Genomic DNA, 24,194 nt, shown 5'->3' on the forward strand with positions numbered 1-24,194 from the left:
TCTCCATCGGTATACTGATTAAACATATGAGGACAAAATATTTAAAAAAAATACAAAAATAAAAGATAGTAAAAGTACACACAAAGTTCCCTTTCTCCTCTCCTTGGCATTACGTAACTACTGCAGGCCAACCCTCAAACAGCAAACAGCACAGGGGCAGTCTCCTCCTTCAGCTTCCTTGGTTTCTTTCCTTGGCAAAGGTGTGTCTTGATTGCCAGAAGTGATCTAAAGTTCGGGGGTCTGGGACCCAGTATTTATACTGGAAAATTATTTGTTATCTGAAGGCAGAGAGTGTCTGTGCCCAGTCAAAACCAGTTCTGTCCTCCCTGGTTCAGCTTCCTGGCAAGAGGTGGGGGTCAGCATTGTTGAAAGCAAACCTGGCCCAAGTAGCTGAAAGGAAATATCCTCCCCCTTATCTTTATTCTATGTAGGTTCAGGCAAGTGAAAGGAAATCTCCTCCCCCAACTCTCTGTTCAATGCAGGTCCTATTCAGTCCAGCCTTGTCTCATCAGACTGCTGGAGCCAAAGCCCTCTCCAGCCCCCTACCACTCACCAACCAGACATGGAAAACCCAAACCTAGCAGAAGCATACTGGATTGTTAGGCAAGAAAATACCTGCTTTCTAAAAGTGGTATTTTCAAACACAGAATGTAAAAATCACCCACACTAAAATATGAATGTTAACATTCTGAGTTCAGGCATACTAAACTTGTTATCTACCTTGCTCCCTGGGTCAGTTAGGATTATAAGATGGTAAAATCAAACTGCACATTCTGGCCTATGGGAACAGGTGGCCTTGCAATAGTGAAAACATAAGTGGCTGTAATTCACTAACAGGATATGCCACACACATGCCAGGGCATGTCCTACCTTTCACATACAATGCACCCTGCCCATAGGTGTACCTTGGGCCTACTTTAGGGGTGACTAACATGTAGAAAAGGGAAGGTTTAGGGACTGGCAAGTGGGTGCACTTGCTAAGTTGACATGGCAGTCCCAGACTACACACAGGCTCTGCAATGGCAAGCCTGACCCACACTTTACAAGCTGATTCTGTGGATGGCACAGCCAGTGCTGCAAGCCCACCAGCAGCATTTTATTTACAGGCCCTGGGCATACATGGTGCCCTGTACTAGGGTCTGGCAAGTAAATAAAATAAGCCAATTATAGAGTCACTAATCCACTACCACAATTTACAATAGGGAGCACTTGCACTTTGGCACTGAACAGCAGTGGTAAAGTGCCCAGAGCATCTAAACCAGCAACAACATAGCAAAAACACAGGAGGCAACAGCAAAAAACATGGCATTGAGACCCACGCCACTGGTGCCAGGTCTAACAGGCATTGTCTTTGTGTAATGCAACTAGTGCCCATGTAAAGCGCTCCAATACCTTCGATCGAAAAGTTACACTTCACCCATGCTGCACACGCCATACCGATTTAGCCAAATGATAAACTTATACATCTGTAGTACTCAACATTCTTGCTGACGTCTAGTGCTAGATTTACTGCACTCTCCCACTCTAAATTTCCAGAGCAGAGCTGGGGCTCTTCCATAGTCCACTTCACGACTGATCTCTGCGCTCCTTGGAGAGGGCATATCCCAGGGCATTTCCAGTAGATGCAGGGATCAAATGTCTCACTCGGAGGACTTCCAGCAAACACAAACTTCCTTGGGCCCTTGGAAATTCGCATGCTTTCTAACTAAACATACTTCTCCCATTCCAGAAAAAAAAGCGACAGACTGCCTCGAGGGCAGACTTTTAATGATACCATTAGAGGCAAGTGTCAAAATATTTGAAGTACAGGGCGGTCTGGGCTACAAATCGCCTAAAATGGTGCCGGCACAGGAAGCATGTCACAGGTAAGTGGGAGCCGCTGTTTAGTGGGAGGTGAAACAGGCTTGCCTTCGGCTCCACTTTTCTGCCTCCCTCTGTCAGGACTCGGTCATCTGCCAACTTCATTCCTTTTGTCTTTCCTTACTTTAGAAATCAGCAAATATTAGTGCTGCTGCATGTTTAAAAGAACCATAATACAGCCCTGGAAGCATGTTAGTTCTTGGCAGCGCCATGGCTCTCATCTTGCTGTCTCCTACATGGACAAAATTTCCATGACCTTTCTAGCGACCAGTTTGTTTCCTGGTGCTTTAAATGTTTCCTGTTTTTGCTCAAATTTCGCATAGTATAACTTTATTTTCGAGGCAAATGTGTGTGGTTCCCTTAGACTTGTGCTGCACTAACTCAGGCTACTTTGACCTACTGGAGTGGGACTTATGGCTTTATGAACAGTCTATGTTGTGCACAATGGGGGCATGGGGGTGGCATTCAAAGAATGTCCACCCCTGGGCAGCTTCGTGCACGTGGTATCGCCAAGGAGCGATCTCGTGCCGCTGAGGCGCCTGGTTTAGAACGCTGCATTTTGAACGCACGTTCTAATTAGTGCTAGTTGGGGGCTGAGAGGCAGGTAGGCAGGAGGCGCGCTATTTTCAGGCAGCTCCTGAAAGATTTATTGCTCTGTGGGGGCTCTAATTGCTTTTGTAAAGCATGGCGGAAGGGGCAGAGAAGGTCAAGGAGGCTTTGAGAGTCTTGTGTCAGGAGAGGAGGGAGGATTTACTGACCCCTGGGGTGCTGAACCAAGCCTCGACTGGTTTGTGCTTAAAGAAAAGGGCTTCTTCAAAAGGGGCGTCTGCTGCAGTGATTCCTAGTACACAGTCAGACAGTTCCCCTGAGGTGGTGACTGGCGATATTAAAGAGGTTTTAAATAAGAAGGACAAAGAGGCTCCCATGCTTACTGTGCAGCAACCAGCTCCTCCTGTGTTGTTGAAATGCAGAGGGAGGGCTCGCACACGCTCTGTGAGGGGCAGAGGAATCCTTAAAGGGATATCTTAGTTTTCTGAAGAGCATGTTATGGATAATAATGAGGCGTTGGCGCCACCTAATGGCAATGCTCTTTTATGTAATTCTCCTGACGTTTTGAAGAAAGTTTCTGATTAAATATCTGTGAGGCCTGATATTCCTATATTTAATACAAAAGTGGTATTATCTAACGCAGAGGCTTCCGCTGTTTGAGACAGGCCACTTTCTCCTGTTATTTATTCTGTTAGTAGTGGTTTTTCAGAAAAAGGTAGTGTTTTGCCTCAAGTTTCTCCTTCAGAAACTTGGCAAGTTAATGCTCCTGAGGCGTTTTCCGGTTTGTCTACTTCAAAACCTTCAGTCAGTAAAAGGGTTAGGCCTTTGATATCGAATTCTGAGTTGGGTGGTAATGAGGTTAGCCCCCTGAGGTCAGCTTGTGAGCCCACTAGAGCAGGTGGTTGGGTTTGGATGGAAGGCAATACATCAGGCAGTCTGGCGTTGCCTGAATCTCACTCAGCTGCGAGTAGTGGCAGCTTGCAGGCTAATTCTACTTCAAAAATTGAAGAAGGTCACCAGGTGTAGCAAGTTTCCAGCGTCTTGCTCACCTTTTCACGCGGTGCCTGGTAATTTTTCAAGACCCTACCTCTCGGCAAGTAGGAGCGACTTGTTGACTGATTTTTCTTCAATACCACAGAAGGAAAATATTTGCGCTGCAGCACCTTTGGGCAAGTTTCAAGCGCCTTGCTCGCCCTAGTCTACAAAAGAAAAAGCTGTTCAAGAAATATTTCCAAACCCATTACCTGATGCCAGGCTCTCCCAGTTCAAGAAAGCAGTGAATTGGAGGTCTTTTGATGGTGATGTTGGGGATGGGGCTCAACCTTCAGGTAGTGGGGGTTTACAGAACCCTTATGTTGAGAGCGATGACGAGTTATCAGAGCTAGAGAAGTGTGAGATTGCCAATCAAGAGAACCTTTCTAATAACTGTTTTCCTTCCACACAGGGGGGCTGGTTGATCAAATTTCTCAAGCTAATATTTTACAGGCTCCAGAATCCGAAAGAAGCTGGAAGCAGCTTGAACGTTTCTCCAAAGCTTCAGACGGTCTAGTCCCGAAGAAAAGTGTATCGTTGGACAAGCCCCTTCAAACAGGTGGGCAAGTTATTAGCTGCTGTCTTCAATCTAATGTTAGAAAACGTAAACCACAGCTCTCTCTTGAAAAAGTTATGAACGCTAAGGTCTGTTGTCATTGTGAATCTGTAAAGTTACAAGAGCAGGTATCCCATAAAACAGATACAGTTGCAGATAAGGCATCTAGCTCAGTTTCCCAAGAAGATAAAGATGCAAAATACAAAACCACGAGTTTAAAGAGGTTGCCCTATATGGGTGTGTCCCTGCCCTTAGGTTCACATTTAACTAAACATACAAAAGAATGATTTGGAATGTGGAATTTGTAGATGTCTTTAAACTACTGCGCAGAGAACTTCAATCTAAAGATGGTTCAAGGGAAGAGGCATGGGAGTTAGCGAAGAGACACAGAGTCCCTACAAACATTGATTCCTGGACCTCAGCCTTCTTGATTTTCACGATTGTCTATTGTGAAAAGTTTCCAGACCGTTCCGTCTCGATCTTAAAATACTTGGACACGATTCGGAAGGCTCAGGCAGAGTTTGGTGGTTTTGAATGGTTGCATTATGATGAGGAGTTCAGAGCTAGTTTAGTGCTAATTCCTGAGAAACCTTGAGGTGAAGTTGTCAACAAATTGTGGGTTCATTGGATGTATCAACAGAGGCCTTCTCCTGCATTACATACCGCCAGTGGTTTAGCAGTTACTCCTCGGCCCTTTCTTGGTAAACCCACTCTGGGAGGGGTGGTATCCTGGGCAAAAAACGCGGCCTATGCCACAGGGGCCTGTTGGAATTTTAACAGGGGTTTCTGTCAAAGGTATCCATGCAAATACAGGCATGAGTGCTCCAAATGCGGGGGTAAACATGCTGTGCTACAATGTTTCAGCATGCAAACCTCAAGCTTTTATACAGGTCAGAGCAAAGGGAGAGGCGTCCGTGTCCAGCCTCCTTTCAAAGGCGGTTACACCAATTGATATTCCCAACTTATGCAAATGGCTTAGGTTTTACCCCCTCAGAGAGAAAGCTTTAAAACTGGAGGGGGGGTGGTTCAAAGAAGGTTTCAAACTAGGCTATCAAGGACCCAGGCAATGCAGGTTTGCGCAAAATTTAAAATCTGCCAAGCAATTTCCACAAGTAATAGCTAACAAATTAAACTCAGAAATTGCCGAAGGTAGAATAGTCGGCCCCTTCTTTTCTTGGCCTCTCCCCAATCTTATTGTTTCCCCTCTAGGATTGGCTCCTAAGAAAGTGCAGGGAGAATTCCTAATGATTCAACATTTATCTTGGCCGGAAGGATTATCAGTGAATGATTTCATAGCAAAGGAGGACACTGTAGTTCAATTCGCCTCAGTGGACGTAGCTCTAGATTTAGTTGAAAAAGCGAGCTCAGGAGCGGTGTTGGCAAAATGTGATATAAAATCAGCTTTCAGGTTACTTCCAGTGCCTCCACTAGATTTTGAGTTACTGGGCATACATTTCCAAGGACATTTCTTTGTCGACAAAGTGTTACCTATGGGTTGTGCAGTGTCATGTCAACTTTTGAAGATTTCAGCTCTTTCCTACAGTGGCTATTCTCATTCAGTAACACAATAGCAGAGGGTCCCCAGAGGAAACATTTAAAGATTACTTCGAATTTGTATAAATGTCACATACATGATCAATTATTATATATAACCACAGGGAATGTACGTATATATACCAAAATATATCAAAAGGTATATTTTATTCCACTTGGAATATCATCAATTAGTGACTGGCAACAGACAAACTACTGAAGTTCCTACATTATTGAGGGCACTCAAACTTCATAGTCGGGCGTCTTGAGACCAAGCGCTGCTGGTCTTTGAAACAAGTGATTTCTGGCTTGATTGCTACGCAAATAAACCAACGTCCCTTATTAGTGAAGCATTTTTGAGGAGACGCTGCACTCGAACTTTGTAGTTAGGAGTCCTGAGATCCAGCGCCGCTGGTCTTTTACACAAGTGACTTCTGGCTTGATTTCTACGTTACACGAGGTCTGATTTGTTAGACATATGTATATGTGCAACTCTTCCGTCCTGAAGATGGTCCTAAGGATCTGGTAGACCAACAGGGGACCGAAACGTCGACGCTCAACACCTCTCCGCACATTGGTTGATTTCACAGTTTGTAAATGCAATTATATGCTGTGTTTAATTTCCATCTTGGCAACAGCAAAGTACCTGGGGTGGGCATGGTCTATCAGACGGAGGGCAATCCTCACAAATGTAAATTGATTAGGGTAGTGTCTGTGATTTCTGTGTAAATTATGCATCAAAGTTTTTCATTGTATATGTTTGCACAATTGTTTTAAAAAATGTTGTATAACTAGGATATAATCTTTTAAATGATGTATTTTAAATGTATGTTTGTGCTTTTATGAGTATAACTCTCGAATAAAGCTTTGATGATGATGGTATTTTGATTACCCATAACTCATGCGAAAGGTGTTTTGTATACTACTGTCAATAATGTATGAACTACAGCAGTTTGTCTGTTGCCAGCCACTAATTGATGATATTCCAAGTGGATTAAAATATACCTTTTGCTATATTTCGGTATATATGCGTACATTCCCTGTGGTTATATATAATAATTGATCATGTATGTGACATTTATACAAATTCGAAGTAATCTTTAAATGTTTCCTCTGGGGACACTTTGCTATTGTGTTATTGAATATACCCAGTCCCGAGGGGATTATTGGGTGGCACTATTCTATCTAGTTTTCTCATTCAGGTCAGGTTCCATGCAGTTGTCTCATTATTTGGACAATTTTTTATTTATTGGTAAAAGAGGTTCGCAACTATGCAGTAAGGCCCTTCGATTTTTCCAAACAATGATGCAAGAGTTGGGCGTGCCATTAGCAAATGAGAAAACTGAGGGTCCAGAGACATGTTTAATATTCCTAGGAATAGAGATTGATACCATGAAAATGGAAGCCAGGTTACCTAAGGTAAAAGTACAAGAAAATGTGAACTTGTTGAACCATGCTAAAGGGTCACAAAAACTGACTCTCTTTGAAATGCAACCGTTGTTGAGACATTTGAATTTTGCCAGGGGAGTAGTGAAAGCTGGGAGATCTTTTTGAAGAAGGTTGGGTTTTGCCATGTCTGGTGTGTCTTTACAGCATCACAGGGTCAGAGTCTCCCTTCAAATGAGAGCTGATTTTCAAGTTTGGTTAGTTTTCCTGCAAAGTTTTAACGGTGTTCCTATCAGGTCCATTGACGAACATTGTGTGTGGTCTATACAGATATTTTCTGAGGCTTCAGGAGCTAATGGTTTTGGTCTTTTTTGGGATGGCAAATGGTGCGCTGAACCTTGGCCTCCTTACTGGATCATTGAGAAGCGTAATATTGCATTCTTTGAGGTTTTCCCTTGAAAGTAGCATTGTCAGTCTATGGTAAGTTCCTAGGTAATAAATCATTGCTTTTTCATGTTGATAACAAGACTGTGGTGGATTTGGTCAGGGGTCAGAAGTCAAGGAACAAAAGCCTGCTGCAGTTGTTACAGAGCTTTATGCTAAGTTGTTTGATGTTGAACATAACCTTTAGAGTTAAGCATATTCCTGGTATGGACAATAATATAGCAGATGCGTTATCTCGGTCCCAGTGGCAAGGATTCCGTGGTTTGGCTCCTGCAGCAGATCCAGAAAAGACTCCAGTTCCACAGGAGCTATGGCTGCTATCGGGCTGAAGATAAGGACTTTGGTCGAGCAATCTCTTGCTATCAGCACACGCTTAGCTTACAGGAGGGCTTGGGAGGAATTCCGGCAGTCAGGTGCGACTTGTCGTGACAATTATCACCGTGGCCTGTTACTACGCAATGATGATATACTCGGTTTTGTTCTGAAAAATACTGATAGAAACATAGCAGCCACCACCATTGCAGGAAAACTGTCTGGGATAACATTTTATGGAAATAGCTTTTGGGGTTATGACCCGTCCATGGGTGAGTTAGGTAGAAGAATATTGCTGGGTTGGTCCAAAGTGAAAAAACGTGGTACAACAATTTGAAAGCCTATATCTTTTGAGTTGTTGGAAAGGATAATAACAACATTGCCTACACTTTGTTATCTTAATTTTGAAGTTTTGCTTTTTCAACTGTGTATGTTATGGTTATTTTTTATCGCCTTTTGGGTATCTGAACTTTTGGGGAAACAGTCTATTCAAAATTTAAGGTACTCAAATGTGTCAACATCCTCGGATTCAATAAAAATACGTTTAGAGTCCTCTAAAACAAATCAGAGAGGGAAAGGGACTAGTGTGGTGTTGCGGAAACTTAGCTGTCCGCTCTGCCCTTGTTTTGCCTGGTCACACTTTCAAGAATGTCCTCCTTATCCTAATAGCAACTGCATTTTTCAACACCAAAATGGCTCTGAGCTTACTGCGTCCCAGCTTTTAGCAGTATTGAGAAAATCCTTGCTTGCCTTAGGTTCAAATCCACTAGATTTTGGCACACATTTATTTTGCATTGGAGCTCCTTTAGAGGTTGCCAGGAGGTGTTTTTCTTTATAGCAACTGCGCCACCTGGGTCACTGGTCATCGAATTGTTGTTTAAAATATGTTAGAAGTTTTGATGATTGTTAAAAAATCCAGTTTGTTCTTGCTAATATGTATCTCTTTCTAGGTTCCTGCATACTTTCATCATCATCCATGGCGAATATATGGATTATATGACATTCTTTCATCAGATGGGGGGCCAAGCAAGCAGAAAGAAGCCACTATGGCATTAATTTAGGCTTTAGTTTTGAAGATACAGACATATTTTGGTTTGGTAAGAGTGGGATGAAGTGGGGTCAGCTGTTACCCAGTTTGAGCGAGTTGGCTGCCCATAAGCCATTACCTAAGGTTTTGTTAATTCATTTAGGAGAAAATAATTTGGTTCAATTATCTGGCCTTGGTCGCCTTCTCCCCAACCGACCCATGCCCACACCACATATTTAACAAAGCCGACTCCATCATCGTACCCCAACTCCGGGACATCATCAACAGCTCCTTCGCATCTGCCACCTTCCCGGAGAGCTGGAAACATGCCGAGCTGAGCGCCCTCCTGAAGAAACTCACTGCGGACCCCACGGACCTCAAGAACTTCCGCCCCATCTCGCTCCTCCCTTTTCCTGCCAAAGTCATCGAGAAGACCGTCAACAAACAACTCTCCGCCTTCCTCGAGACGAACGGATCCCTCGACCCCTCGCAGTCCGGTTTACGAGAAAACCACAGCACCGAGACCGCACTCATCGCAGCTACCAACGAAATCAGGTCCCTGCTCGACAACGGGGAAACAGCTGCCCTAATCCTCCTGGACCTCTCAGCAGCCTTCGACACCGTATGCCACCGCACCCTGATACAGCGCCTCAACAACACCGGTATCCAAGGATCGGCCCTGGAGTGGATCATCTCGTTCCTCGCCGTAAGTACCCAGAGAGTCCGCCTCCCACCGTTCCGCTCCATGGCCACCGAAGTCATCAGCAGCGTTCCGCAAGGATCCTCGCTCAGCCCCACCCTCTTCAATGTCTACATGAGCCCCCTCGCAGCCATCGCACGCCAACACAACCTCAACATTATCTCCTACGCTGACGACACCCAGCTGATCCTCTCCCTCACCAACGACCCCGCCACCTTCAGAACTAGCTTCCAGGAAGGAATGAAAGACGTCGCGGAATGGATGAAGCTCAGCCGTCTGAAACTGAACTCAGACAAAATGGAAGTCCTCATCCTGGGACCATCTCCCTCCGCCTGGGACGACTTCTGGTGGCCCCCGGCCCTGGGCACCGCCCCCAAGCCAACGGACCATGCACGCAACCTGGGCTTCATCCTGGACTCCTCCCTCATGATGACCAAGCAAGTCAACGCCGTCTCGTCATCCTGTTTCAACACCCTGCGCATGCTCCGAAAGATCTTCCGGTGGATCAGCACCGAAACCAGGAAGACGGTCACCTAGGCCCTCGTCACCAGCCGTCTGGACTACGGGAACACCCTCTACACTGGAACCACAGCCAAACTCCAGAAAAGACTCCAGCGCATACAGAACGCATCGGCACGACTCATCCTGGACATCTCCCGTCACAGCCACATCTCTGCCCATCTGAAAGACCTGCACTGGCTCCCTGTCAGCAAGAAGATCATGTTCAGACTCCTCACCCATGCACACAAGGCTCTCCAAGACATGGGTCCCTAATACCTCAACAGCGGCCTCACATTCTACACACCCACCTGCCAGCTCCGATCCTCCAGCCTCGCCCTTGTCTCCATCCCACGAATTCGCAAAGCCACCGCCGGAGGAAGATCCTTCTCCTACCTGGCGGCCAAGACATGGAACTCCCTCCCCAACCACCTACAGCAAACCCAGGACCACCTCTCCTTCAGGAAACAACTCAAGACCTTGGCTGTTCGAGCAGTACCGACTCCCCCCCTCCCAGCGCCTTGAGACCCTAGCGGGTGAGCAGCGCGCTTTACAAATTTGTATGATTGATGATGGATTGATTGAAAGCAGACTTATCCAAAAATGTGCTTTCCTGGCCCGATACAAAACTTTTAATTATTGCACTCGTACCTAGACGGGTGTGGACAGGGGGTGAAACATTTTCTGCTATGGACAGGGTCCATCGCAAATTCAACAGGCAACTTCGCCAATTCTGTCTCATCAATGACATTTCTTGGTTATCGCATGATGACATTGGAAAGGATGACTTCCAATTTTTCAGATCAGAGGGTGTACATTTAACATTTATTGCAAATGAGTTGTATATTGTGAATATAAAAGATAAATTATCTTAAATTTTGGGGTTATGTTCGTGGGGTTGAAGGTTTGCACAAACAGCTTTCCTTCTTGTTGTAGGGTTTACAAAAATGAGATTAAAGAAATTTGTTTGCTCTCTTACAGTGATGTTTCTTCCAAAATTTTGGATTTTCATTATGGTCAATATTTATTTTAGAAATCATTCAAATGCATCCAAAAAGGGGCTTTGGTGGGACAGGAAAAACGCCTTGACAGGGTTTTTTCCTGATGGTAGATTGGGACGGTATTGAGGCAGGTAGGAAGGGTTGGGGCAGGCAGAATAGCTTAGGTCACAAGGGAAGCAGAGATAAGGGTTTGGGGTAGAGGTTACAGGTGGGGGAGAATTGGGGATCTATGTGGGGAATAATTCATGGGGGAAATCTCTTGGGGGATCAATATGGGGGACATTTCATTGGGGATCGATATGGGGGAATTTCATTGGGGGATCATGGAGGGTGGCGGGGCGGGGTATATATATATATATTTATTTTTCAATGAAAGTGATTGATTGCATTATGATGCTGTTTTCCATTGCTAAATAAAAGCGACCTTTTAACCCCCATCGGTCTGCGATGTGAGTCATTGCCCGATGGAGGCTAGGGGGTGGCATTCAAAGAATGTCCACCCCCGGGCAGCTTCGGGCGCGTTGTATCGCCCAGGAGCGATCTCGCGCCCGTGAGGCGCCTGGTTTAGAACGCTGTGTTTTGAACGTGCGTTCTAATTAGTGCCAGTTGGGGGCTGTGTGGCAGGTAGGCAGGAGGCACGCTATTTTCAGGCCCCACCCACCCTTCCCCTTTTTTAGATGTATTTTTTACAGTTTCATAAACAAATCTTGCTAGTAAAGGTATTTTTTTTCCCTTGGGTTTCCCTGGGTATGTGTTTCCTTTTCCCTTGAGGGGCAGATTGAGACGGGATTGAGGCAGGTAGGAAGGGTTGAGGCAGGCAGAATAGCTTAGGTCACAAGGGAAACAGAGAGAAGGGGTTGGGGTAGACGTTACAGGTGGGGGAGAATTGGGTATCTATGTGGGGAAAAATTCATGGGGGAAATCTCTTGGGGGATCAATATGGGGGACATTTTATTGGGGGATCATGAAGGGGTGGTGGGGGCGGGGTATATATATATATATATATAAATATATATATATTCTTTTTCTTTTTCATTGAAAGTGATTGATTGCATTATGATGCTGTTTCCCGTTGCTAAATAAAAGCGACCTTTTAACCCCCATCGGTCTGTGATGTGAGTCATTGCCCGATAAGTGTCATCTGTTGGAACATGCATTGATTTTGGCAAAAGAAGTTAAATGGATCATTTTAATTGCTTAAAACAATGTCATCAGGCCTCAACCCTATGAAAGATGTTCAATGGCCTTTATGTAGTGGAGGTATTTCCCCCTCAAACAAGGGCAGCTGCCTCGGCATTCTTTTCCCTTCTGTCAGTCCGCATGCCTCAGAAAACACATTTTGTTAAGGGCAGGAGACCGATTTCAACCTCAAGAAACCACCTCGTAGAATGTCTGCTGAGGTCCAGACTTGGATGTTTCAATATTTAGTAAAAACAAGGCAGACCTAATGTCAAAGTTTGGTCTAGGTCATATGCGAATTGGCATTGCACAGTGGCGCAATTAATAGTGCGGTGGATGTCTAGGCTGGCTGTGAAGATATTCAAAGGTTGTTCGGTCGGATCTCCCCAGAGTCGTTCGAGACCAGCATTCAGTAGTATAAACAAATAGCATTTACTGTTCAGCATTGTGGAGCAACACCATTAAGTTGGAGTAATAGTATCCTATTGATGATTGTATCCTTGGCAGTTCACTGGGCCTATCGATAGCCAGCCACTAACTTGCAATGTGAGGTAACGAACAGGTGAGGCGGGAGCTGTCTCTCAAAGTCAGGGTCGCCCTCACGCCCTCCCTAAGGCTCGGGTCGAGCCCCAGCAGGGTTGCAAGGGCATCTTTAACAAAAGCAATTTGACATTTGTGGCAATGCCTAAAAGCTAAGATAACCTGCAAAGGGCGCTGTTGCACAGGAGAATCCTTAAAGAAGCACCGTTATTAACACGGTTGTTTTGTTGTGGCCATGCATTCCGGAGTTATTCATGGCAAATGAATGTCCATGCAAAGTGATTACACTAAGGAAATAATTGAGCATTGGGCAATGTGAATGTAGAGACGCAGCACTGGTATATCGAGAGCATAACTCGCATGCTGTTTTCACGCTTATGGGTTGGGTCAATAGTCCACCCTGGCCCACCTCGCCCGCTCGCTCAGAGCCGTTAAGGGTTTTTTTATATGCATAATGACACTCTGCAAGTAGGAAGATATGCATAATACATGATTTAAGGATACACATGTAACTCCTGGGAATCACATGCAATATTCTGGTTATACCATGTGTGTCTTGGAGGTAGTTGGCATGTGAAGAACCAGGTTGTTTCCTCAGCAGATATTTTGTTGCCACAATGCATCAGTAACCTTACTAGCCAGCTTTAGGTGGAAAGTTTCAATTGCAAAGTCGAGTATCGGCTTTTGTAAGCTGGCTAATGATACCGGTTAGAATCATTTAAAAATCATACATCATAGGGGTTTAAGTCCTGGGTTTCCCCTTTAAATCTTGTACTGTAGGATGTGGAGCATAGCACCATGTAGGGCATTGGAGCCTTGGAGTTTCCAAATTGGGAACAGTGCTTTGGGCAGGCAACAGTGAATTCTAACACATGAAAGTTCACAAACCATTACAACAGCCAGAGTTATCTTCTTGGCTTGAGAATTTGCCTTTCCAGTTCTGGATAGGCCTATACTAGGTACACAGCAATTCAGTGAGTCAAGGCCTAGTTCAAATTGAGCAAATGTAGTCCCCAAAACTGCGGCTTGAGCAAACACGGCTATTTTAGGTTACAAAGCAGAATAAGTACAATGGTATCGTGCAACAGTGATACACATCTTACTAGCATCAAATATTACCTAGTATTCCAGACATTGACATGACCCTCCATCATAAGATGCTAGAGACGGGGGGCTGATAAGGCAAAGGCCATGATGTCGGGTGAGGGCAACACAACAAACCTCTACTGGGGGGGCAGTGAGGGGGTCAGACAACAGCTAAGCTGGAAAAATGCAGGTTTCGGTTGATTCATCGGGTGGAAGCAACCGATCGTTGGGGGCCCACCTGGGTGCACCACAAGGATATCAAAGCGGATAACTGGCAGGCCCCCTGGGTTCACCACAGTAGTAAAAGGGCATTGATGGCCCTCCCCCGAGAAGCATGTGCCATCCACGTTGGTGGTTTCCCCTGAGATTATATAGAGGACAGGATCAATCAGTCCAGGGGAGTAAGCAATGTCCCCCTAAACTATGCAAGGTTACTCGAGCTGCAGGCAACTAGTCGTGGGGGAGCTGTCAGTGTTCGGTAAACCACCTCCAGCGTGGCAGAAGTCACGGGGTTTAACTTGAAAGAATCTTCACATAAGGACATAAAAGGGCAATTGCCCGAACAAGGTCCTTGGGATGCCTTACGACTGGAACTCTTGAGACAAGTGCAATGACTGAACAAGGTTCTTTGGTATGCCTTACGGCTGGGACTCTTGAGACAAGTGTAATAGCCTGATCAAGGTCCTTGTGATGCCATACGGCAGCGACTCTGGAGATAAGTGCCAGGACAAAGTCCTTCGGTTGCCTTACTGAGGGATACTTGAGGGCAGACAAAAAGGTAAGAAATGGTCTGCGCTAGGAAGACACAGCACTTGCAGCCCAGGCATGGTCATGGTGTTGTAAATTTGCAGCAATGGGTTAGCATTAGCAGAAGCCATCTTGTAATTAGAAGTTATCTTATAAAATTTGTGAAAGCCATTGTGAAGGCACAGGGTCAGAGCTGATTTGCATATAGCCAGTGTCTAACCCAGGGTGGTGTGGAGTGCAAAAAAATGATGGATTTAGGCACAGATCTTTGTACTGGGGTGAATGTATGACATTGTTCTACATTCTGTCCATCAACTGTGTTTTTTGCAATTTTCACCCCGAGTGTGCTGGGTATGCTCAGACGTGAGTCCCAGGCTCTCCACACCACTGGAGTCAAGCTATCCAGGCTGATGAAGGCTGATAGCCAGAAACCGGTCCTTTGATGCTTGATTCCGGTCTGGGAAAGACATGGCTTGGTTGTTCGGACTTGACTGTTCCCATGAGGCACAGGGTCAGAGCTGATTTGCATATAGCCAGTGTCTAACCCAGGGTGGTGTGGAGTGCAAAAAAACGATGGATTTAGGCCCAGATCTTTGTACTGGGGTGAATGAATGACATTGTTCTACATTCTGTCCATCAACTGTGTTTTTTGCAATTTTCACCCGGAGTGTGCTGGGTATGCTCAGACGTGATTCCCAGGCTCTCCACACCACTGGAGTCAAGCTATCCAGGCTGATGAAGGCTGATAGCCAGAAACCGGTCCTTGGATGCTTGATTCCGGTCTGGGAAAGACATGGCTTGGTAGTTCGGACTGGACTGTTCCCATGAGGCACAGGGTCAGAGCTGATTTGCATATAGCCAGTGTCTAACACGGGGTGGTGTGGAGTGCAAAAAAACGATGGATTTAGGCCCAGATCTTTGTACTGGGGTGAATGTATGACATTGTTCTACATTCTGTCCATCAACTGTGTTTTTTGCAATTTTCACCCCGAGTGTGCTGGGTATGCTCAGACGTGATTCCCAGGCTCTCCACACCACTGGAGTCAAGCTATCCAGGCTGATGAAGGCTGATAGCCAGAAACCGGTCCTTGGATGCTTGACTCCGGTCTGGGAAAGACATGGCTTGGTAGTTCGGACTGGACTGTTCCCATGAGGCACAGGGTCAGAGCTGATTTGCATATAGCCAGTGTCTAACCCAGGGTGGTGTGGAGTGCAAAAAAACGACGGATTTAGGCCCAGATCTTTGTACTAGGGTGAATGTATGACATTGTTCTACATTCTGTCCATCAACTGTGTTTTTTGCAATTTTCACCCCGAGTGTGCTGGGTATGCTCAGACGTGAGTCCAAGGCTCTCCACACCACTGGAGTCAAGCTATCCAGGCTGATGAAGGCTGATAGCCAGAAACCGGTCCTTGGATGCTTGATTCCGGTCTGGGAAAGACATTGCTTGGTAGTTTGGACTGGACTGTTCCCATGAGGCACAGGGTCAGAGCTGATTTGCATATAGCCAGTGTCTAACCTAGGGTGGTGTGGAGTGCAAAAAAACTATGGATTTAGGCCCAGATCTTTGCACTGGGGTGAATGTATGACATTGTTCTACATTCTGTCCATTAACTGTGTTTTTTGCAATTTTGTGTTTCTGCAACCATTTTGATTGCCATGTGCTCTGTCCTACCTTTCTGCTAACTGCTCTTGTAGTCTGCCTAGAGACAAACTATGTTTAGCATCTTCCACTTCGCATATGCCCAGAAGGGCCTAGCTAGTAGAATGCACCTGCTTCTCTAGTATAACTGTCAGGCTATTTTTGCTGCTGTATGGAGAAGTAACTCTCTTCCCACTTTGTTGAGCAAGTAGATCTTGTATGCCCATCTTAGTCATTTTGCATGCTTACATGAGCCAGGACTGCCCCTTGGTATTATGCTGAGTATGTAACCCTTAGCATATATAAAGCCTCTGTTTTCTTTACTCCTTAGACTGCCTCATTCAGTTGCTAAGGCTTCTGTGTGACGTAGTCTCACTCATTTGAGGTTAATAAATATGATCTTTTATATTTCAGCTTCTGTGCCAATTTCTTCTTTGTTGGTTTAAAAGGACTAAGTATCAGTGGTACCCCTGAGAAGTGGATTTTGTTGTACAGTTTGGTGCTCCAAACTGTAGAACATGAAATGCAGAGCGATTTATTTTTTGGTGTTATGCCAGCCAAAGCTAGTGAATTGAGTGTATTTTGGCTTCTTGGAAATAAAATAGTTTGTTGGGATGTTGCAGTATTTTGGAATACTATTGAGAAGCGCTTCTTGTAAATATGACTTACAACTAGTATTTACAAATGGTTTGGTTTAAGTACAGTCTGTGGGCTGTCCTTTGTTTCTGTTTTAAGTGTTGATCTGTGGCTTGAATGTGTGTTTAAATGTCTATGTGGTTTGTGGTTTTACATTGCAACTTCTGTAAGTAAATAGCGATTGCGCTATTTATAAAATAATGGCTATTAAGCGCGCTGTAATATGTGTCCTGAGTGTTTGACCCCTCTGTATATGTCTAAAATAAGCTCAATGCGTGTGTTTGTGTTTTTTATTGTTGACATCAGTCTATTATGCAAAATGTTATTTAATAATATTAAATAAAAATTAAATAAAAATCCAGAAATTAACCATATGATATGCTAAAATAGCTATATGTTGCTATTTAATTAATAGAGTAAGCAATTATGCACATGTACAAACTGTTAAATGCTTAAAAGATAACATTTAAACTCACATCCACTGGACAAAAAAAGGCCTCAAAAACGAAATTCTGTGTTTTGTAATAAATAAACAATTATAAAGCATTTTCCTTAGATATATTGTATTAGATATTAACAGGCAAACACTTCATCTGAATAAATTGGATTTTGCTGAACTACACACACATTTAAAAAAAACTAGAAATGTCTCAGTTTTCAATAGACTGCCACAGTGCTCACGTTTCAACACTGAGAAAAGCTTTTACTGCCGCTAAGCAAACAGCTGTCTTTTTTGTAGGCCACGAATAGACAGGAATGTTCACTCAGCCAGGACTTCGTCAGTTAAACACGGGTGAAACTTTGCATTTCAGAATGCTGTTTTAAAAAAGGTTAAAAAAATCAGGTTGATTATTTTAGATATGAGGAAAATATTTAAGGTAGGGATTTCCATTCTTGGAGGATTTTTTATAAGCATATTCTGTTGCTAAATAATAATTGTCCTTTTAAAAAAAAGTGGCGCAAAAATGTGTCATGTTTTAAGTTAGGCTTCTGTGCTTAGTCTTATGAATGAATGCATCTAAATATGATAGGCAAGAGATGCAGCTTGCTTTTCCTATGTGGAATTATCAAAATGATTGGTTTTATTTAAAAAAGAAATCATAAAAAAAATAAGTGCTTTTAAATTAGTTTTTTAATATTTATAAAGCTTAATACTCATACTATGACCTCCTAGCATTAAAATTTAATTTAAGTTGTGTTGTACCGCACAATGAGGATATTTGCCTATGGAATTTCACTCTGCGCAGGCGTAACAAAACTCATTTAAATAAGGTTATATCTGATTATTTTCAATTTCTGAATCCTGGGCTATGTAATGAACATTCTGATAATGAATATTATGCAAAGAAAGTATAGGATATTCATTTTCAAGTACCTCAATTATCAAAGCCGACATTGGGTATAGTGTCACTATTTAAACAGTATTCTTGCCATTTAAAGCAGCTTTAAAACTGCCTTAGGCTTCAGCAAATGCATACATTTAGGTATAATACAAATAGCTGACTTCTATATTGTTAGACATGTATATTGTACACTTCTTATAATTGAAAATATATATAAAAAATGAGCAGAAGTTATTTTCTTAACTCTAAAACTGACAAACGGGAATGAGGTTGTATTCGCACACACACAGAATAGCAGCTGGGAAGAGTTAAATGTCAGCTCTATTTTTAGAAGCATAGCAGGGCTCCAAGAAAAGGTTTGTGTTGACATTTTGTTGTTGGCAAAGCAAGTTTTTATGCACTCATATGAATATACCACGATACAATTGCATATGTAAGCATTGCCATATTTATACAGCCATTAATGCTTACTAGGGCTAAGCCAATTTAGTTTGAATTCATTCTCCCTCATGTTTTATTTGTACATTTACGAAAAGGATTGGGAATTGGGTATTCATGTGTGTTTTTTAGCTCTCAAAAGTGCTATGTACCTCCTATAACTTTGTTTATGCCTAGTTGCTACAAATATGGGTTGATAGTGTTGACAGAAGTGAAACCTGTTTCAGATTTGCTACTGTCAAAATGGGAGAAGGAGGCTAGCTCCGCTACAAATTAAGGCTAGGTAATATGTATGTTGCTCTCTCCTTTTCTCAAATTCTCATAGCACAAATATTTTTGAATAGCGCAGAAACAATTGCGCAGAAAAACGTTTTTTTAAAATGCGTCCACATAGACCAGATAAAATACTAATAGAGGGGAACATTTGTTAAGAAAGGTGTAAAGAAATATTTTGTAAGTCAGAGGCGTTATAAAGTCAGGAAGGTGGCCAGGTTTAATCTCGGAATTAATTAAAAATAAATCTCAGAAGTCATTGGTTTACAAAGCACAGAACAGAGATGATCTGAGGGGGCAAGAATATTTTACAAATATATAAACATTGATGAGAACGCTTTAATGTCCAAGTTAATACACCTATTGTGTAGCAAGCAACTACTGTGATACTTCCTTCCACAGCTAAAAGTTTTCATTAAAAACAGAGTTTAATGGTACCATCAACCCTGCAGGTTGAGAAAGTTATGAAACAGATAAGAATATTACAAAATTGAGAAAATGCTCATCCCATTCTGGTGCACTGTGTGTTTTTTTTGCACTTATCTGCCCACTTTTGCCTCTTTGTTTTAGCTTTTAGATGCTGGTTTTCAACTCTGACAGTGCACTGAGGCCTGCTACCAAAATAAGATGTAGTCTAATTATGCTACAGGTGGCTTAGGACTAGCACCCCTGTAAGTCCGTAGTAAAAGGTACCCCAGGTACATAGGGCCGGAGTGTTAAAGAGGGTCCCAAAGGGCTGTTGTATCTCTTATGCCGACCTAAGGGGCAAGCACACACATTCCACATAGACGCCCATTGCAGGCTGTGTAACATGGTGCAAGCCATGAGTGAAAACGGTGCACAGTCAAAATATTGAGTATTAAATTTCGACCTACCAAAATATCGTGTTTGAAATTTCGAAGGTACAGAATATCGATGTCAAGAACATCGTAGGACAGAATATCGACCCTAAGGTAAGTAATATCGAATTTATTTATATCGATGTACGTAATATCAAATTTATTTATATCGATGTAAGTAATATCGATGTAAGTAATATCGATGTAAGTAATATCGATGTCACAAATATCGATCTTTTTATTATTTTTATGATTTTTATTATGTATGTGTTATATGTTTCTGTTAAATATTTAAATTAATTTATATTATATGTGTATTATTTATATATATTAATACATTTATTTTTAAGTAAATTATATGTTTTAGTACTGGAGCGGGTTGAGGGTTTAGAGGGGAATAGGGTGGGAAGTAATTTAATAGTAAATAATTAATTATTTTTAATGTATAATTTATTTTGTAATTAGTTATTAATTGGCAATTAATTAATTTAATTGATAAATTAATTATTTAATTGGTAATTAATGTTAATTTTTATAAAATTTTATGTTTTAGTACTGGAGCGGGTTGTGGGTTTATAGGGGAATAGGGTGGGAAGTAATGTAATTGTAAATATTTATGTATTTAAAAATGCTTTTTAGGGATAATTAATGTGTAAATTAATTATTAATTGCCAATTAATTATTTTAATATATAATTAATTTATTTAATTGGCAATTAATATTTGTAATTTGAAACTATTTTTTATTCAGTAGAGAAAATCATTATTTAATTGGTAAATATTTTTAAAAAATTTATTGTATTTTGTATATTGTTTTTTTATTGTTTTTTTATTGAGATTTAAATTTAAAAAATATATATTATTTTTATGATAGTTTATTTTTTTATATTTATTATTAATTGAGTAATATTTAATAATTATTATTTATTGGTGTTTGTTGTTAATTTATTGCCAATTAATTATTCAATTGTTATTGGTTTTATTAATTATTAATAGTTTATTATTGATGTTGATGTATTAAAAAAATTAATTATACATTATTTCAAATCTAAACATTATTTATAAGTATGTTAAAATAAAATTCTATGCTATTAAACGCTTTCCCTACTGTTGCACCCTTTGGAGTTGGAATAGTAAATTTTCCCCCTACGCTATCCAACGCTTTCCTTACTGTTGCACCCTCTGGAGTTGGAATAGTAATTTTTACCTGTACGCTATCCAACGCTTTCCCTACTGTTGCACTCACTGGAGTGGGAATAGTAATTGTTACCCAACCGCTATCCAACGCTTTCCCTACTGTTGCACTCTCTGGAGTGGGAATAGTAATTTTACCCCCTACGCTATCCAACGTTTTCCCTACTGTTGCACCCTCTGGAGTTGGAATAGTAATTTTTCCACCTACGCTATCCAATGATTTCCCTACTGTTGCAAACTCTGGAGTTGGAATAGTAATTTTTCCACCAACGCTATCCAACGCTTTCCCTACTGTTGCACCCTCTGGAGTTGGAATAGTAATTTTTACCCGTACGCTATGTTATGTTATGTTATGTTATGTTACTAATATTTATACAGCGCACAGCTGCCCCAGCAAAGGGGCGTCTGGCGCTTGAACAGGTACTAAAACATAACACGCAGGAAGAGAAGAAAGACGGCTAACCAGGTACAGAGAATAGTAAGGTTTTGATAGCATGCCTAAAAGCGGTCAAATTATCCAGAGCTCGAATGTGCACCGGGAGTGAGTTCCACAAACCAGCGGCAAGCACTCGGTAGGAGCGGCCACCCATCCTGCTGAGTTTAAAACGGGGGCAGGCCGCGAGATGAAGAGCCTCCGATCTCAGGGACCTCGATGGGACATAGGGGATAAGCAAGTTAGCGAGTGCAGGTGGCGAAGAGAGCTTCATGATTTTAAAGGCCAGGCAAAGCGACTTAAACTTAATTCTTTGTCTGACCGGCAGCCAGTGAAGGGTGGAAATAGTACTAGAAACAGAACAATGCCTGGGAAGGCCAACAATGGCCCGCGCCGCAGCATTCTGCACCCTTTGTAGCCTAGATGCCTCAGCCTGGTTTATCCCCAGCAGCAGCGCGCTGCCGTAGTCCAGCCGAGATAGAACCGAGGCCTGGACCACGAGCTGCCGGGTGGAGGGATCAAAAAACTTAAGTATCGGTCTTAGACCTCGCAAGATGCCGTAGCAGGTGGCTGCAACCTTCTTCGTATGGCCCGTGAAGGTAAGCGCCAAATCCAACCAAACCCCTAGGTTCTTTACTTCGGAAGCTGGAACGGGAGTGACGCCCAATTCTGGAGGCCACCACTGATCTCCCCAGAGCTCCGCATGTTTCCCCAAAACCATGACTTCGGTCTTTTTGGCGTTCAATTGTAAGCAATTGGTTCTCAACCAATTTGCTACTGCCACAAGTCCAGCTCGGAATCTGGGGGCATCCATTTCAGGGTCTCCACTCAATGTCACCGCCAGCTGCGTATCATCTGCATATGAGGTCATCGTCAAACCCCACTGTTTGACTATCGCAGCTAGCGGTTTCACGTAGAGGTTGAACAAGGTCGGGCTCAACGAAGAGCCCTGTGGAACCCCCAGATCCAAAGGATGGAAGGTGGACTGGCAGGGTGGTATAGCCACCTTAAAGGACCGATCGGAGAGGAAGGAGCGGACCCACTGAAGAGCAGTCCCCGCTACTCCAGCTTCCTCTAGGCGCTGAATTAAGACACGGTGGGACACAGTATCGAATGCGGTGCTCAGATCTAATAAAAGGAGCGCCGCCGTCCGCCCGGAGTCGAGCACCAAGCGCATGTGCTCGGTCATGTAGAGCAAAGCGGTCTCGGTGCTGTGTCCCGCCCGGAAACCATTCTGACTCGGGTCCAGTAAATGGTTGCGGGAAAGATGATCAGACAGAATGGGATTTACATGAGCCTCAGTGACTTTGGCAGTCCAGGGGAGAAGAGATATGGGGCGGTAAATCTCAGGCAGGAGCGGATCTAAATTTGCCTTCTTCAAAACTGGGGTGACTACCGCCTGCTTCCACGAGGAAGGGACCATTCCGGATGAAAGCGACAGGTTGATCAAGGAGAGTATCGGGACACGACACAGGGGGGAAAGGATCCTGATTTGAGCTGGCTTCAGCGGCGGATCCAGAGGGGAGCCTGATTTAATCCTGAGGCTCAGCATGTCAAAAGCCTCCATAGACAGGTCAGGCAAGGAGGTCAGAGTCTCACAAGCCAGGGAGATAGGACCAGCTGGCTCTGGATCGAGCTGAGACCAGTCAAATCCTCGGTGGATAGCCTGCACTTTCTCTAGAAAGAAAGATGCCAGACTCTCACAATGAGAGTCAGTGCAGATTTCTGCCAAAGTGGCCCTTTTATTCATAAGGTCTTTAAGGACCTTAAAAATTAATTTTGAGGGGTTAGGACTGGTTTGGAATTCCTGGGCATAGAATGCGGCACGAGTTCTGCAGATTGCCCTATGATAGGTCTTAAGTTTGGAAAAATAAGAGGATTTCAGGCTGAGATCGTAGGACTTCCTCCATTCCCTCTCAGCTTTCCGGCATATTTTCTTAAGCTCGGCAAGAGAGTCGTTGTACCACGGGCTAGGTACCTTAGAGTGGCATTTCGACCAGCACATAGGTATGAGGGAGTCAAGGGCATCCGAAATCCATTTGCAAAACAGTTCGTAACCTCTATCCACATTCAAAATGGGGCTCAGGGGTTTCTTCTCCAGTAACCTGTAGAACTCCTCAAGTTTAAGCTTGTGCCAGTGTCTTTTTAGAATCAGCCTATCCACAGATTTGAATGGCGGATCGTCAATGGGACAGAAAACTTCCACCAACAGATGGTCAGTCCAGCCAACCGGGATCCGGTTAGACACCTTCATCCTCTCAAGGGTGGTGAAGAAGGGATCAAGAATGTGTCCCCCAGTATGAGTGGGGAGTGTGACAAGTTGGACAAGTTGCAATGCTTCAAGGTCCGCAAGCAAGGTATCAATGGCTGTGGACGACCTGCGATCAAAATGAATGTTGAGGTCGCCAATGATGTTAAAATTCGCACAGCTAGGCGCTAGAGAGCTTACCATATCGGCAAGAGCGGCCTTGAAGACGGTGTCATTGCCTGGAGGGCGGTAAATGAGGATACCGCTAAGCGTGAAATGATGACTAAAGGCCACTTTAAAAAGAGCACTCTCACAGGCTGGCAAGCCGAGGGCTTTCCATTCCGAGGGGAAGCACGATTTTACTGCCATGGCAATGCCACCTCCTCTCGTGGTGCGATTCAATGTGAACACCGTATATTCCGATGGAAAGGTAAGATTAAGGATAGCGGTATCCGAATCCTGGAGCCAGGTTTCGGTAAAGAAGAGTAAATCGGGGGAATCCTTTTCAATAAGGTCATATATAAACTGGTGATGTTTGACCAATGACCTCACGTTAAGGTTCCAGATCCGAAGCACACGAGCCGCGGTGTTATTGCGCGTGGTCGGAGCAATCCCTTCCAGAGATCGGATCCTTACCGGCCTGTCTAGGGACCAGCCCATACAGGTACATACATATGGGCCGGATAAGGGGTCCACAG

The 24,194-nt window shown here is 43.4% G+C and overlaps 1 long non-coding RNA gene across 1 annotated transcript in view; it reads left to right on the top strand.

The window, feature by feature from the left end:
- Positions 1-3,891: 3,891 nt before the first annotated feature.
- The window catches only part of LOC144819806 (uncharacterized), a 148,706-nt gene continuing 128,403 nt past the window's right edge, over positions 3,892-24,194 (top strand). Inside the window, exon 1 of the long non-coding RNA XR_013607578.1 lies at positions 3,892-4,000. This is a non-coding gene — a long non-coding RNA (uncharacterized LOC144819806). The remainder of the gene's footprint in view (positions 4,001-24,194) is intronic.

This window comes from Lissotriton helveticus, chromosome 2_1, assembly GCF_964261635.1.
Source record: "Lissotriton helveticus chromosome 2_1, aLisHel1.1, whole genome shotgun sequence".
NCBI classification, from domain to species: Eukaryota; Metazoa; Chordata; class Amphibia; order Caudata; family Salamandridae; genus Lissotriton; species Lissotriton helveticus.